Here is a 17,164-nt window from a genome sequence, read left to right as displayed (position 1 = left end):
TACCACTATCAGATTAGAGCCATAAAGGAGACCAGACATCTACCACCCCACTATCAGATTAGAGCCATAAGTGATACTAGACATCTACCACCCCACTACCACTATCAAATTAGAGCCATAAGGGAGACTAGACATCTACCACCCCACTACCACTATCAGATTAGAGCCATAAGGGAGTCTAGACATCTACCACCCCACTACCACTATCAGATTAGAGCCATAAGGGAGACTAGAAATCTACCACTCCACTACCACTATCAGATTAGAGCCATAAGGGAGACTAGACATCTACCACCACAATACCACTATCAGATTAGAGCCATAAGGGAGACTAGACATCTACCACCCCACTACCACTATCAGATTAGAGCCATAAGGGAGCCTAGACATCTACCACTACTAGATTAGAGCCATAAGGGAGACTAGACATCTACCACCCCACTACCACTATCAGATTAGAGCCATAAAGGAGACTAGACATCTACCACCCCACTACCACTATCAAATTAGAGCCATAAGGGAGACTAGACATCTACCACCCCACTACCACTATCAAATTAGAGCCATAAGGGAGACTAGACATCTACCACCCACTACCACTATCATATTTGAGCCATAAAGGAGACTAGACATCTACCACCCCACTACCACTATCAGATTAGAGCCATAAGGGAGACTAGACATCACCCACCCCACTACCACTACCAGATTAGAGCCATAAGGGAGCCTAGACATCTACCACCCCACTACCACTATCAGATTAGAGCCATAAGGAAGCCTAGACATCTACCACTACCAGATTAGAGCCATAAGGGGGACTAGACATCTACCACCCCACTACCACTATCTGATTAGAGCCATAAGGCAGACTAGACATCTACCACCCCACTACCACTATCAGATTAGAGCCATAAGGGAGACTAGACAACTACCACTAGACTACCACTATCAGATGAGAGCCATAAGGGAGACTAGACATCTACCACCCCACTACCACTATCAGATTAGAGCCATAAGGGAGACTAGACAACTACCACTAGACTACCACTATCAGATGAGAGCCATAAGGGAGACTAGACATCACCCACCCCACTACCACTACCAGATTAGAGCCATAAGGGATCCTAGACATCTACCACCCCACTACCACTATCAGATTAGAGCCATAAGGGAGACTAAACATCTACCACCCCACTACCACTATCAAATTAGAGCCATAAGGGAGACTAGACATCTACCACCCCACTACCACTATCAGATTAGAGCCATAAAGGAGACCAGACATCTACCACCCCACTATCAGATTAGAGCCATAAGTGATACTAGACATCTACCACCCCACTACCACTATCAAATTAGAGCCATAAGGGAGACTAGACATCTACCACCCCACTACCACTATCAGATTAGAGCCATAAGGGAGTCTAGACATCTACCACCCCACTACCACTATCAGATTAGAGCCATAAGGGAGACTAGAAATCTACCACTCCACTACCACTATCAGATTAGAGCCATAAGGGAGACTAGACATCTACCACCACAATACCACTATCAGATTAGAGCCATAAGGGAGACTAGACATCTACCACCCCACTACCACTATCAGATTAGAGCCATAAGGGAGCCTAGACATCTACCACTACTAGATTAGAGCCATAAGGGAGACTAGACATCTACCACCCCACTACCACTATCAGATTAGAGCCATAAAGGAGACTAGACATCTACCACCCCACTACCACTATCAAATTAGAGCCATAAGGGAGACTAGACATCTACCACCCCACTACCACTATCAAATTAGAGCCATAAGGGAGACTAGACATCTACCACCCACTACCACTATCATATTTGAGCCATAAAGGAGACTAGACATCTACCACCCCACTACCACTATCAGATTAGAGCCATAAGGGAGACTAGACATCACCCACCCCACTACCACTACCAGATTAGAGCCATAAGGGAGCCTAGACATCTACCACCCCACTACCACTATCAGATTAGAGCCATAAGGAAGCCTAGACATCTACCACTACCAGATTAGAGCCATAAGGGGGACTAGACATCTACCACCCCACTACCACTATCTGATTAGAGCCATAAGGCAGACTAGACATCTACCACCCCACTACCACTATCAAATTAGAGCCATAAGGGAGACAAGACATCTACCACTACCACTATCAGATTGGAGCCATAAGGGAGTCTAGACATCTACCACTACCACTATCAGATTAGAGCCATAAGGGAGACTAGACATCTACCACCCCACTACCACTATCAAATTAGAGCCATAAGGGAGACTAGACATCTAATACCCCACTACCACTATCAAATTAGAGCCATAAGGGAGACTAGACATCTACCACCCCACTACCACTATCAAATTAGAGCCATAAGGGAGACTAGACATCTACCACCCCACTATCACTATCAAATTAGAGCCATAAGGGAGACTAGACATCTACCACCCCACTACCACTATCAAATTAGAGCCATAAGGGAGACTGGACATCTACCACCCCACTACCACTATCAAATTAGAGCCATAAGGGAGACTGGACATCTACAACCTCACTACCACTATCAGATTAGAGCCATAAGTGAGACTAGACATCTACCACCCCACTACCACTATCAAATTAGAGCCATAAGGGAGACTAGACATCTACCACCCCACTACCACTATCTACCACCCCACTACCCCACTACCACTATCAAATTAGAGCCATAAGGGAGACTAGACATCTACCACCCCACTATCACTATCAAATTAGAGCCATAAGGGAGACTAGACATCTACCACCCCACTACCACTATCAAATTAGAGCCATAAGGGAGACTGGACATCTACCACCCCACTACCACTATCAAATTAGAGCCATAAGGGAGACTAGACATCTACCACCCCACTACCACTATCAAATTAGAGCCATAAGGGAGACTAGACATCTACCACCCCACTACCACTATCAGATTAGAGCCATAAGGGAGACTAGACATCTACCACTCCACTACCACTATCAGATTAGAGCCATAAGGGAGACTAGACATCTACCACCCCACTACCACTATCAAATTAGAGCCATAAGGGAGACTAGACATCTACCACCCCACTACCACTACCAGATTAAAGCCATAAGGGAGACTAGACATCTACCACCCCACTACCACTATCAGATTAGAGCCATAAGGGAGACTAGACATCTACCACCCCACTACCACTATCAGATTAGAGCCATACGGCAGATTAGACATCTACCACCCCACTACCACTATCAAATTAAAGCCATAAGGGAGACTAGACATCTACCACCCCACTACCACTATCAGATTAGAGCCATAAAGGAGACTAGACATCTACCACCACACTACCACTATCAGATTAGAGCCATAAGGGAGACTAGACATCTACCACTCCACTAACCCTATCAGATTAGAGCCATTAGGGAGACTAGACATCTACCACCACACTACCACTATCAGATTAGAGCCATAAGGAGCCTAGACATCTACCACTACCAGATTAGAGCCATAAGGGAGACTAGACATCTACCACCCCACTACCACTATCAGATTAGAGCCATAAGGGAGACTAGACATCTATCACCCCACTACCACTATCAGATTAGAGCCATAAGGGAGACTAGACATCACCCACCCCACTACCACTACCAGATTAGAGCCATAAGGGATCCTAGACATCTACCACCCCACTACCACTATCAGATTAGAGCCATAAGGGAGACTAAACATCTACCACCCCACTACCATTATCAGATTAGAGCCATAAGGGAGACTAGACATCACCCACCCCACTACCACTACCAGATTAGAGCCATAAGGGAGCCTAGACATCTACCACCCCACTACCACTATCAAATTAGAACCATAAGGGAGACTAGACATCACCCACCCCACTACCACTATCAGATTAGAGCCACAAGGGAGACTAGACATCTACCACCCCACTACCACTATCAGATTAGAGCCATAAGGGAGACTAGACAACTACCACTAGACTACCACTATCAGATGAGAGCCATAAGGGAGACTAGACATCTACCACCCCACTATCAGATTAGAGCCATAAGTGAGACTAGACATCTACCACCCCACTACCACTATCAAATTAGAGCCATAAGGGAGACTAGACATCTACCACCCCACTACCACTATCAGATTAGAGCCATAAGGGAGACTAGACATCTACCACCCCACTACCACTATCAGATTAGAGCCATAAGGGAGACTAGACATCTACCACTCCACTACCACTATCAGATTAGAGCCATAAGGGAGACTAGACATCTACCACCACAATACCACTATCAGATTAGAGCCATAAGGGAGACTAGACATCTACCACCCCACTACCACTATCAGATTAGAGCCATAAGGGAGCCTACACATCTACCACTACTAGAATTAGAGCCATAAGGGAGACTAGACATCTACCACCCCACTACCACTATCAGATTAGAGCCATAAAGGAGACTAGAATCTACCACCCCACTACCACTATCAGATTAGAGCCATAAGGGAGACTAGACATCTACCACCCCACTACCACTATCAAATTAGAGCCATAAGGGAGACTAGACATCTACCACCCCACTACCACTATCAAATTAGAGCCATAAGGGAGACTAGACATCTACCACCCCACTACCACTATCAGATTAGAGCCACAAGTGAGACTAGACATCTACCACCCCACTACCACTATCAAATTAGAGCCATAAGGGAGACTAGACATCTACCACCCCACTACCACTATCAGATTAGAGCCATAAGGGAGACTAGACATCTACCACCCCACTACCACTATCAAATTAGAGCCATAAGGGAGACTAGACATCTACCACCCCACTACCACTATCAGATTAGAGCAATAAGGGAGACTGGACATCTACCACCCCTCTATCAGATTAGAGCCATAAGTGAGACTACACATCTACCACCCCACTACCACTATCAAATTAGAGCCATAAGGGAGACTAGACATCTACCACCCCACTACCACTACCAGATTAGAGCAATAAGGGAGACTAGACATCTACCACCCCACTACCTCTAACAGATTAGAGCCATAAGGGAGACTAGACATCTACCACCCCACTACCACTATCAGATTAGAGCCATAAGGGAGACTAGACATCTACCACCCCACTACCACTACGAGATTAGAGCCATAAGGGAGACTAGACATCTACCACCCCACTACCACTATCAGATTAGAGGCATAGGGGAGACTAGACATCTACCACCCAACTACCACTATAAAAGTAAGAGCCATAAGGGAGACTAGACATCTACCACCCCACTACCACTATCAGATTAGAGACATAAGGGAGACTAAACATCTACCACCCCACTATCAGATTAGAGCCATAAGTGAGACTAGACATCTACCACCCCACTACCACTATCAAATTAGAGCCATAAGGGAGACTAGACATCTACCAGCCCACTACCACTATCAGATTAGAGCCATAAAGGAGACCAGACATCTACCACCCCACTATAAGATTAGAGCCATAAGTGATACTAGACATCTACCACCCCACTACCACTATCAAATTAGAGCCATAAGGGAGACTAGACATCTACCACCCCACTACCACTATCAGATTAGAGCCATAAGGGAGACTAGACATCTACCACCCCACTACCACTATCAGATTAGAGCCATAAGGGAGACTAGACATCTACCACTCCACTACCACTATCAAATTAGAGCCATAAGGGAGACTAGACATCTACCACCACAATACCACTATCAGATTAGAGCCATAAGGGAGACTAGACATCTACCACCCCAATACCACTATCAGATTAGAGCCATAAGGGAGCCTAGACATCTACCACTACTAGATTGGAGCCATAAGGGAGACTAGACATCTACCACCCCACTACCACTATCAGATTAGAGCCATAAGGGAGCCTAGACATCTACCACTACTAGATTAGAGCCATAAGGGAGACTAGACATCTACCACCCACTACCACTATCATATTTGAGCCATAAAGGAGACTAGACATCTACCACCACACTACCACTATCAGATTAGAGCCATAAGGGAGACTAGACATCACCCACCCCACTACCACTACCAGATTAGAGCCATAAGGGAGCCTAGACATCTACCACCCCACTACCACTATCAGATTAGAGCCATAAGGAAGCCTAGACATCTACCACTACCAGATTAGAGCCATAAGGGGGACTAGACATCTACCACCCCACTACCACTATCAGATTAGAGCCATAAGGCAGACTAGACATCTACCACCCCACTACCACTATCAAATTAGAGCCATAAGGGAGACAAGACATCTACCACTACCACTATCAGATTGGAGCCATAAGGGAGACTAGACATCTACCACTACCACTATCAGATTAGAGCCATAAGGGAGACTAGACATCTACCACCCCACTACCACTATCAAATTAGAGCCATAAGGGAGACTAGACATCTACCACCCCACTACCACTATCAAATTAGAGCCATAAGGGAGACTAGACATCTACCACCCCACTACCACTATCAAATTAGAGCCATAAGGGAGACTGGACATCTACCACCCCACTACCACTATCAAATTAGAGCCATAAGGGAGACTAGACATCTACCACCCCACTACCACTATCAAATTAGAGCCATAAGGGAGGCTAGACATCTACCACCCCACTACCACTATCAGATTAGAGCCATAAGTGAGACTAGACATCTACCACCCCACTACCACTATCAAATTAGAGCCATAAGGGAGACTAGACATCTACCACCCAACTACCACTATCAGATTAGAGCCATAAGGGAGACTAGACATCTACCACTCCACTACCACTATCAGATTAGAGCCATAAGGGAGACTAGACATCTACCACCCCACTACCACTATCAAATTAGAGCCATAAGGGAGACTATACATCTACCACCCCACTACCACTACCAGATTAAAGCCATAAGGGAGACTAGACATCTACCACCCCACTACCACTATCAGATTAGAGCCATAAGGGAGACTAGACATCTACCACCCCACTACCACTATCAGATTAGAGCCATACGGCAGATTAGACATCTACCACCCCACTACCACTATCAAATTAGAGCCATAAGGGAGACTAGACATCTACCACCCCACTACCACGATCAGATTAGAGCCATAAAGGAGACTAGACATCTACCACTCCACTACCACTATCAGATTAGAGCCATAAGGGAGACTAGACATCTACCACTCCACTACCACTATCAGATTAGAGCCATTAGGGAGACTAGACATCTACCACCACACTACCACTATCAGATTAGAGCCATAAGGAGCCTAGACATCTACCACTACCAGATTAGAGCCATAAGGGAGACTAGACATCTACCACCCCACTACCACTATCAGATTAGAGCCATAAGGGAGACTAGACATCTACCACCCCACTATCAGATTAGAGCCATAAGTGAGACTAGACATCTTCCACCCCACTACCACTGTCAGATTAGAGCCATAAGGGAGACTAGACATCTACCACCCCACTACCACTATCAGATTAGAGCCATAAGGGAGACTAGACATCTACCACCCCACTACCACTATCAGATTAGAGCCATAAGGGAGACTAGACATCTACCACCCCACTACCACTATCAGATTAGAGCCATACGGCAGATTAGACATCTACCACCCCACTACCACTATCAAATTAGAGCCATAAGGGAGACTAGACATCTACCACCCCACTACCACGATCAGATTAGAGCCATAAAGGAGACTGGACATCTACCACCCCACTACCACTATCAGATTAGAGCCATAAGGGAGACTAGACATCTACCACTCCACTACCACTATCAGATTAGAGCCATTAGGGAGACTAGACATCTACCACCACACTACCACTATCAGATTAGAGCCATAAGGAGCCTAGACATCTACCACTACCAGATTAGAGCCATAAGGGAGACTAGACATCTACCACCCCACTACCACTATCAGATTAGAGCCATAAGGGAGACTAGACATCTACCACCCCACTATCAGATTAGAGCCATAAGTGAGACTAGACATCTTCCACCCCACTACCACTGTCAGATTAGAGCCATAAGGGAGACTAGACATCTACCACCCCACTACCACTATCAGATTAGAGCCATAAGGGAGCCTAGACATCTACCACTACTAGATTAGAGCCATAAGGGAGACTAGACATCTACCACCCACTACCACTATCATATTTGAGCCATAAAGGAGACTAGACATCTACCACCACACTACCACTATCAGATTAGAGCCATAAGGGAGACTAGACATCACCCACCCCACTACCACTACCAGATTAGAGCCATAAGGGAGCCTAGACATCTACCACCCCACTACCACTATCAGATTAGAGCCATAAGGAAGCCTAGACATCTACCACTACCAGATTAGAGCCATAAGGGGGACTAGACATCTACCACCCCACTACCACTATCAGATTAGAGCCATAAAGCAGACTAGACATCTACCACCCCACTACCACTATCAAATTAGAGCCATAAGGGAGACAAGACATCTACCACTACCACTATCAGATTGGAGCCATAAGGGAGACTAGACATCTACCACTACCACTATCAGATTAGAGCCATAAGGGAGACTAGACATCTACCACCCCACTACCACTATCAAATTAGAGCCATAAGGGAGACTAGACATCTACCACCCCACTACCACTATCAAATTAGAGCCATAAGGGAGACTAGACATCTACCACCCCACTACCACTATCAAATTAGAGCCATAAGGGAGACTAGACATCTACCACCCCACTATCACTATCAAATTAGAGCCATAAGGGAGACTAGACATCTACCACCCCACTACCACTATCAAATTAGAGCCATAAGGGAGACTGGACATCTACCACCCCACTACCACTATCAAATTAGAGCCATAAGGGAGACTGGACATCTACAACCCCACTACCACTATCAGATTAGAGCCATAAGTGAGACTAGACATCTACCACCCCACTACCACTATCAAATTAGAGCCATAAGGGAGACTAGACATCTACCACCCCACTACCACTATCTACCACCCCACTACCCCACTACCACTATCAAATTAGAGCCATAAGGGAGACTAGACATCTACCACCCCACTACCACTATCAAATTAGAGCCATAAGGGAGACTGGACATCTACCACCCCACTACCACTATCAAATTAGAGCCATAAGGGAGACTAGACATCTACCACCCCACTACCACTATCAAATTAGAGCCATAAGGGAGACTAGACATCTACCACCCCACTACCACTATCAGATTAGAGCCATAAGTGAGACTAGACATCTACCACCCCACTACCACTATCAAATTAGAGCCATAAGGGAGACTATACATCTACCACCCCACTACCACTACCAGATTAAAGCCATAAGGGAGACTAGACATCTACCACCCCACTACCACTATCAGATTAGAGCCATAAGGGAGACTAGACATCTACCACCCCACTACCACTATCAGATTAGAGCCATACGGCAGATTAGACATCTACCACCCCACTACCACTATCAAATTAGAGCCATAAGGGAGACTAGACATCTACCACCCCACTACCACGATCAGATTAGAGCCATAAAGGAGACTAGACATCTACCACCACACTACCACTATCAGATTAGAGCCATAAGGGAGACTAGACATCTACCACTCCACTACCACTATCAGATTAGAGCCATTAGGGAGACTAGACATCTACCACCACACTACCACTATCAGATTAGAGCCATAAGGAGCCTAGACATCTACCACTACCAGATTAGAGCCATAAGGGAGACTAGACATCTACCACCCCACTACCACTATCAGATTAGAGCCATAAGGGAGACTAGACATCTACCACCCCACTATCAGATTAGAGCCATAAGTGAGACTAGACATCTTCCACCCCACTACCACTGTCAGATTAGAGCCATAAAGGAGACTAGACATCTACCACCCCACTACCACTATCAGATTAGAGCCATAAGGGAGACTAGACATCTACCACCCCACTACCACTATCAGATTAGAGCCATAAGGGAGACTAGACATCTACCACCCCACTACCACTATCAGATTAGAGCCATACGGCAGATTAGACATCTACCACCCCACTACCACTATCAAATTAGAGCCATAAGGGAGACTAGACATCTACCACCCCACTACCACGATCAGATTAGAGCCATAAAGGAGACTAGACATCTACCACCACACTACCACTATCAGATTAGAGCCATAAGGGAGACTAGACATCTACCACTCCACTACCACTATCAGATTAGAGCCATTAGGGAGACTAGACATCTACCACCACACTTCCACTATCAGATTAGAGCCATAAGGAGCCTAGACATCTACCACTACCAGATTAGAGCCATAAGGGAGACTAGACATCTACCACCCCACCCCACTATCAGATTAGAGCCATAAGTGAGACTAGACATCTTCCACCCCACTACCACTGTCAGATTAGAATCATAAGGGAGACTAGACATCTACCACCCCACTACCACTATCAGATTAGAGCCATAAGGGAGACTAGACATCTACCACCCCACTACCACTATCAGATTAGAGCCATAAGGGAGACTAGACATCACCCACCCCACTACCACTACCAGATTAGAGCCATAAGGGAGCCTAGACATCTACCACCCCACTACCACTATCAAATTAGAACCATAAGGGAGACTAGACATCACCCACCCCACTACCACTATCAGATTAGAGCCACAAGGGAGACTAGACATCTACCACCCCACTACCACTATCAGATTAGAGCCATAAGGGAGACTAGACAACTACCACTAGACTACCACTATCAGATGAGAGCCATAAGGGAGACTAGACATCTACCACCACACTACCACTATCAGATTAGAGCCATAAGGGAGACTAGACATCTACCACCCCACTACCACTATCAGATTAGAGCCATAAAGGAGACTAGACATCTACCACCCCACTATCAGATTAGAGCCATAAGTGAGACTAGACATCTACCACCCCACTACCACTATCAGATTAGAGCCATAAGGGAGACTAGACATCTACCACCACAATACCACTATCAGATTAGAGCCATAAGGGAGACTAGACATCTACCACCCCACTACCACTATCAGATTAGAGCCATAAGGGAGACTAGACATCTACCACCCCACCATCAGATTAGAGCCATAAGTGAGACTAGACATCTTCCACCCCACTACCACTGTCAGATTAGAGCCATAAGGGAGACTAGACATCTACCACCCCACTACCACTATCAGATTAGAGCCATAAGGGAGACTAAACATCTACCACCCCACTACCACTATCAGATTAGAGCCATAAGGGAGACTAGACATCACCCACCCCACTACCACTACCAGATTAGAGCCATAAGGGAGCCTAGACATCTACCACCCCACTACCACTATCAAATTAGAACCATAAGGGAGACTAGACATCACCCACCCCACTACCACTATCAGATTAGAGCCACAAGGGAGACTAGACATCTACCACCCCACTACCACTATCAGATTAGAGCCATAAGGGAGACTAGACAACTACCACTAGACTACCACTATCAGATGAGAGCCATAAGGGAGACTAGACATCTACCACCCCACTATCAGATTAGAGCCATAAGGGAGACTAGACATCTACCACTCCACTACCACTATCAGATTAGAGCCATAAGGGAGACTAGACATCTACCACCACAATACCACTATCAGATTAGAGCCATAAGGGAGACTAGACATCTACCACCCCACTACCACTATCAGATTAGAGCCATAAGGGAGCCTACACATCTACCACTACTAGATTAGAGCCATAAGGGAGACTAGACATCTACCACCCCACTACCACTATCAGATTAGAGCCATAAAGGAGACTAGAATCTACCACCCCACTACCACTATCAGATTAGAGCCATAAGGGAGACTAGACATCTACCACCCCACTACCACTATCAAATTAGAGCCATAAGGGAGACTAGACATCTACCACCCCACTACCACTATCAGATTAGAGCCACAAGTGAGACTAGACATCTACCACCCCACTACCACTATCAAATTAGAGCCATAAGGGAGACTAGACATCTACCACCCCACTACCACTATCAGATTAGAGCCATAAGGGAGCCTAGACATCTACCACCCCACTACCACTATCAAATTAGAGCCATAAGGGAGACTAGACATCTACCACCCCACTACCACTATCAGATTAGAGCCATAAGGGAGACTAGACATCTACCACCTCTCTATCAGATTAGAGCCATAAGTGAGACTACACATCTACCACCCCACTACCACTATCAAATTAGAGCCATAAGGGAGACTAGACATCTACCACCCCACTACCACTACCAGATTAGAGCAATAAGGGAGACTAGACATCTACCACCCCACTACCTCTATCAGATTAGAGCCATAAGGGAGACTAGACATCTACCACCCCACTACCACTATCAGATTAGAGCCATAAGGGAGACTAGACATCTACCACCCCACTACCACTACGAGATTAGAGCCATAAGGGAGACTAGACATCTACCACCCCACTACCACTATCAGATTAGAGGCATAGGGGAGACTAGACATCTACCACCCAACTACCACTATAAAAATAAGAGCCATAAGGGAGACTAGACATCTACCACCCCACTACCACTATCAGATTAGAGACATAAGGGAGACTAGACATCTACCACCCCACTATCAGATTAGAGCCATAAGTGAGACTAGACATCTACCACCCCACTACCACTATCAAATTAGAGCCATAAGGGAGACTAGACATCTACCACCCCACTACCACTATCAGATTAGAGACATAAGGGAGACTAGACATCTACCACCCCACTATCAAATTAGAGCCATAAGGGAGACTAGACATCTACCACCCCACTACCACTATCAGATTAGAGCCATAAGGGAGACTAGACATCTACCACCCCACTACCACTATCAGATTAGAGCCATAAGGGAGACTAGACATCTACCACTCCACTACCACTATCAAATTAGAGCCATAAGGGAGACTAGACATCTACCACCACAATACCACTATCAGATTAGAGCCATAAGGGAGACTAGACATCTACCACCCCACTACCACTATCAGATTAGAGCCATAAGGGATTCTAGACATCTACCACTACTAGATTAGAGCCATAAGGGAGACTAGACATCTACCACCCCACTACCACTATCAGATTAGAGCCATAAAGGAGACTAGACATCTACCACCCCACTACCACTATCAAATTAGAGCCATAAGGGAGACTAGACATCTACCACCCCACTACCACTATCAAATTAGAGCCATAAGGGAGACTAGACATCTACCACCCACTACCACTATCATATTTGAGCCATAAAGGAGACTAGACATCTACCACCACACTACCACTATCAGATTAGAGCCATAAGGGAGACTAGACATCACCCACCCCACTACCACTACCAGATTAGAGCCATAAGGGAGCCTAGACATCTACCACCCCACTACCACTATCAAATTAGAGCAATAAGGGAGACTAGACATCTACCACCCCACTACCACTAACAAATTAGAGCCATAAGGGAGACTAGACATCTACCACCCCACTACCACTATCAAATTAGAGCCATAAGGGAGACTAGACATCTACCACCCCACTATCACTATCAAATTAGAGCCATAAGGGAGACTAGACATCTACCACCCCACTACCACTATCAAATTAGAGCCATAAGGGAGACTGGACATCTACCACCCCACTACCACTATCAAATTAGAGCCATAAGGGAGACTGGACATCTACAACCCCACTACCACTATCAGATTAGAGCCATAAGTGAGACTAGACATCTACCACCCCACTACCACTATCAAATTAGAGCCATAAGGGAGTCTAGACATCTACCACCCCACTACCACTATCTACCACCCCACTACCCCACTACCACTATCAAATTAGAGCCATAAGGGAGACTAGACATCTACCACCCCACTACCACTATCAAATTAGAGCCATAAGGGAGACTGGACATCTACCACCCCACTACCACTATCAAATTAGAGCCATAAGGGAGACTAGACATCTACCACCCCACTACCACTATCAAATTAGAGCCATAAGGGAGACTGGACATCTACCACCCCACTACCACTATCAAATTAGAGCCATAAGGGAGACTAGACATCTACCACCCCATTACCACTATCAGATTAGAGCCATAAGTGAGACTAGACATCTACCACCCCACTACCACTATCAAATTAGAGCCATAAGGGAGACTAGACATCTACCACCCCACTACCACTATCAGATAGAGCCATAAGGGAGACTAGACATCTACCACTCCACTACCACTATCAGATTAGAGCCATAAGGGAGACTGGACAACACCCACCCCACTACCACTACCAGATTAGAGCCATAAGGGAGCCTAGACATCTACCACCCCACTACCACTATCAAATTAGAGCAATAAGGGAGACTAGACATCTACCACCCCACTACCACTATCAAATTAGAGCCATAAGGGAGGCTAGACATCTACCACCCCACTACCACTATCAAATTAGAGCCATAAGGGAGACTAGACATCTACCACCCCACTATCACTATCAAATTAGAGCCATAAGGGAGACTAGACATCTACCACCCCACTACCACTATCAAATTAGAGCCATAAGGGAGACTGGACATCTACCACCCCACTACCACTATCAAATTAGAGCCATAAGGGAGACTGGACATCTACAACCCCACTACCACTATCAGATTAGAGCCATAAGTGAGACTAGACATCTACCACCCCACTACCACTATCAAATTAGAGCCATAAGGGAGACTAGACATCTACCACCCCACTACCACTATCTACCACCCCACTACCCCACTACCACTATCAAATTAGAGCCATAAGGGAGACTAGACATCTACCACCCCACTACCACTATCAAATTAGAGCCATAAGGGAGACTGGACATCTACCACCCCACTACCACTATCAAATTAGAGCCATAAGGGAGACTAGACATCTACCACCCCACTACCACTATCAAATTAGAGCCATAAGGGAGACTGGACATCTACCACCCCACTACCACTATCAAATTAGAGCCATAAGGGAGACTAGACATCTACCACCCCATTACCACTATCAGATTAGAGCCATAAGTGAGACTAGACATCTACCACCCCACTACCACTATCAAATTAGAGCCATAAGGGAGACTAGACATCTACCACCCCACTACCACTATCAGATTAGAGCCATAAGGGAGACTAGACATCTACCACTCCACTACCACTATCAGATTAGAGCCATAAGGGAGACTAGACATCTACCACCCCACTACCACTATCAAATTAGAGCCATAAGGGAGACTATACATCTACCACCCCACTACCACTACCAGATTAAAGCCATAAGGGAGACTAGACATCTACCACCCCACTACCACTATCAGATTAGAGCCATAAGGGAGACTAGACATCTACCACCCCACTACCACTATCAGATTAGAGCCATACGGCAGATTAGACATCTACCACCCCACTACCACTATCAAATTAGAGCCATAAGGGAGACTAGACATCTACCACCCCACTACCACGATCAGATTAGAGCCATAAAGGAGACTAGACATCTACCACCACACTACCACTATCAGATTAGAGCCATAAGGGAGACTAGACATCTACCACTCCACTACCACTATCAGATTAGAGCCATTAGGGAGACTAGACATCTACCACCACACTACCACTATCAGATTAGAGCCATAAGGAGCCTAGACATCTACCACTACCAGATTAGAGCCATAAGGGAGACTAGACATCTACCACCCCACTACCACTATCAGATTAGAGCCATAAGGGAGACTAGACATCTACCACCCCACTATCAGATTAGAGCCATAAGTGAGACTAGACATCTTCCACCCCACTACCACTGTCAGATTAGAGCCATAAGGGAGACTAGACATCTACCACCCCACTACCACTATCAGATTAGAGCCATAAGGGAGACTAGACATCACCCACCCCACTACCACTACCAGATTAGAGCCATAAGGGAGCCTAGACATCTACCACCCCACTACCACTATCAAATTAGAACCATAAGGGAGACTAGACATCACCCACCCCACTACCACTATCAGATTAGAGCCACAAGGGAGACTAGACATCTACCACCCCACTACCACTATCAGATTAGAGCCATAAGGGAGACTAGACAACTACCACTAGACTACCACTATCAGATGAGAGCCATAAGGGAGACTAGACATCTACCACCACACTACCACTATCAGATTAGAGCCATAAGGGAGACTAGACATCTACCACCCCACTACCACTGTCAGATTAGAGCCATAAAGGAGACTAGACATCTACCACCCCACTATCAGATTAGAGCCATAAGTGAGACTAGACATCTACCACCCCACTACCACTATCAGATTAGAGCCATAAGGGAGACTAGACATCTACCACTCCACTACCACTATCAGATTAGAGCCATAAGGGAGACTAGACATCTACCACCACAATACCACTATCAGATTAGAGCCATAAGGGAGACTAGACATCTACCACCCCACTACCACTATCAGATTAGAGCCATAAGGGAGCCTAGACATCTACCACTACTAGATTAGAGCCATAAGGGAGACTAGACATCTACCACCCCACTACCACTATCAGATTAGAGCCATAAAGGAGACTAGAATCTACCACCCCACTACCACTATCAGATTAGAGCCATAAGGGAGACTAGACATCTACCACCCCACTACCACTACCAGATTAGAGCCATAAGGGAGACTAGACATCTACCACTCCACTACCACTATCAGATTAGAGCCATAAGGGAGACTAGACATCTACCACCCCACTACCACTATCAAATTAGAGCCATAAGGGAGACTAGACATCTACCACCCCACTACCACTATCAAATTAGAGCCACAAGGGAGACTAGACATCTACCACCCCACTACCACTATCAGATTAGAGCCACAAGTGAGACTAGACATCTACCACCCCACTACCACTATCAAATTAGAGCCATAAGGGAGACTAGACATCTACCACCCCACTACCACTATCA

Source organism: Salvelinus fontinalis, chromosome 20 (genome assembly GCF_029448725.1).
Source record: "Salvelinus fontinalis isolate EN_2023a chromosome 20, ASM2944872v1, whole genome shotgun sequence".
Taxonomy (NCBI): Eukaryota; Metazoa; Chordata; class Actinopteri; order Salmoniformes; family Salmonidae; genus Salvelinus; species Salvelinus fontinalis.
The sequence above is the reverse complement of the archived record's forward strand: the minus strand, read 5'-3'. Positions refer to the sequence as shown.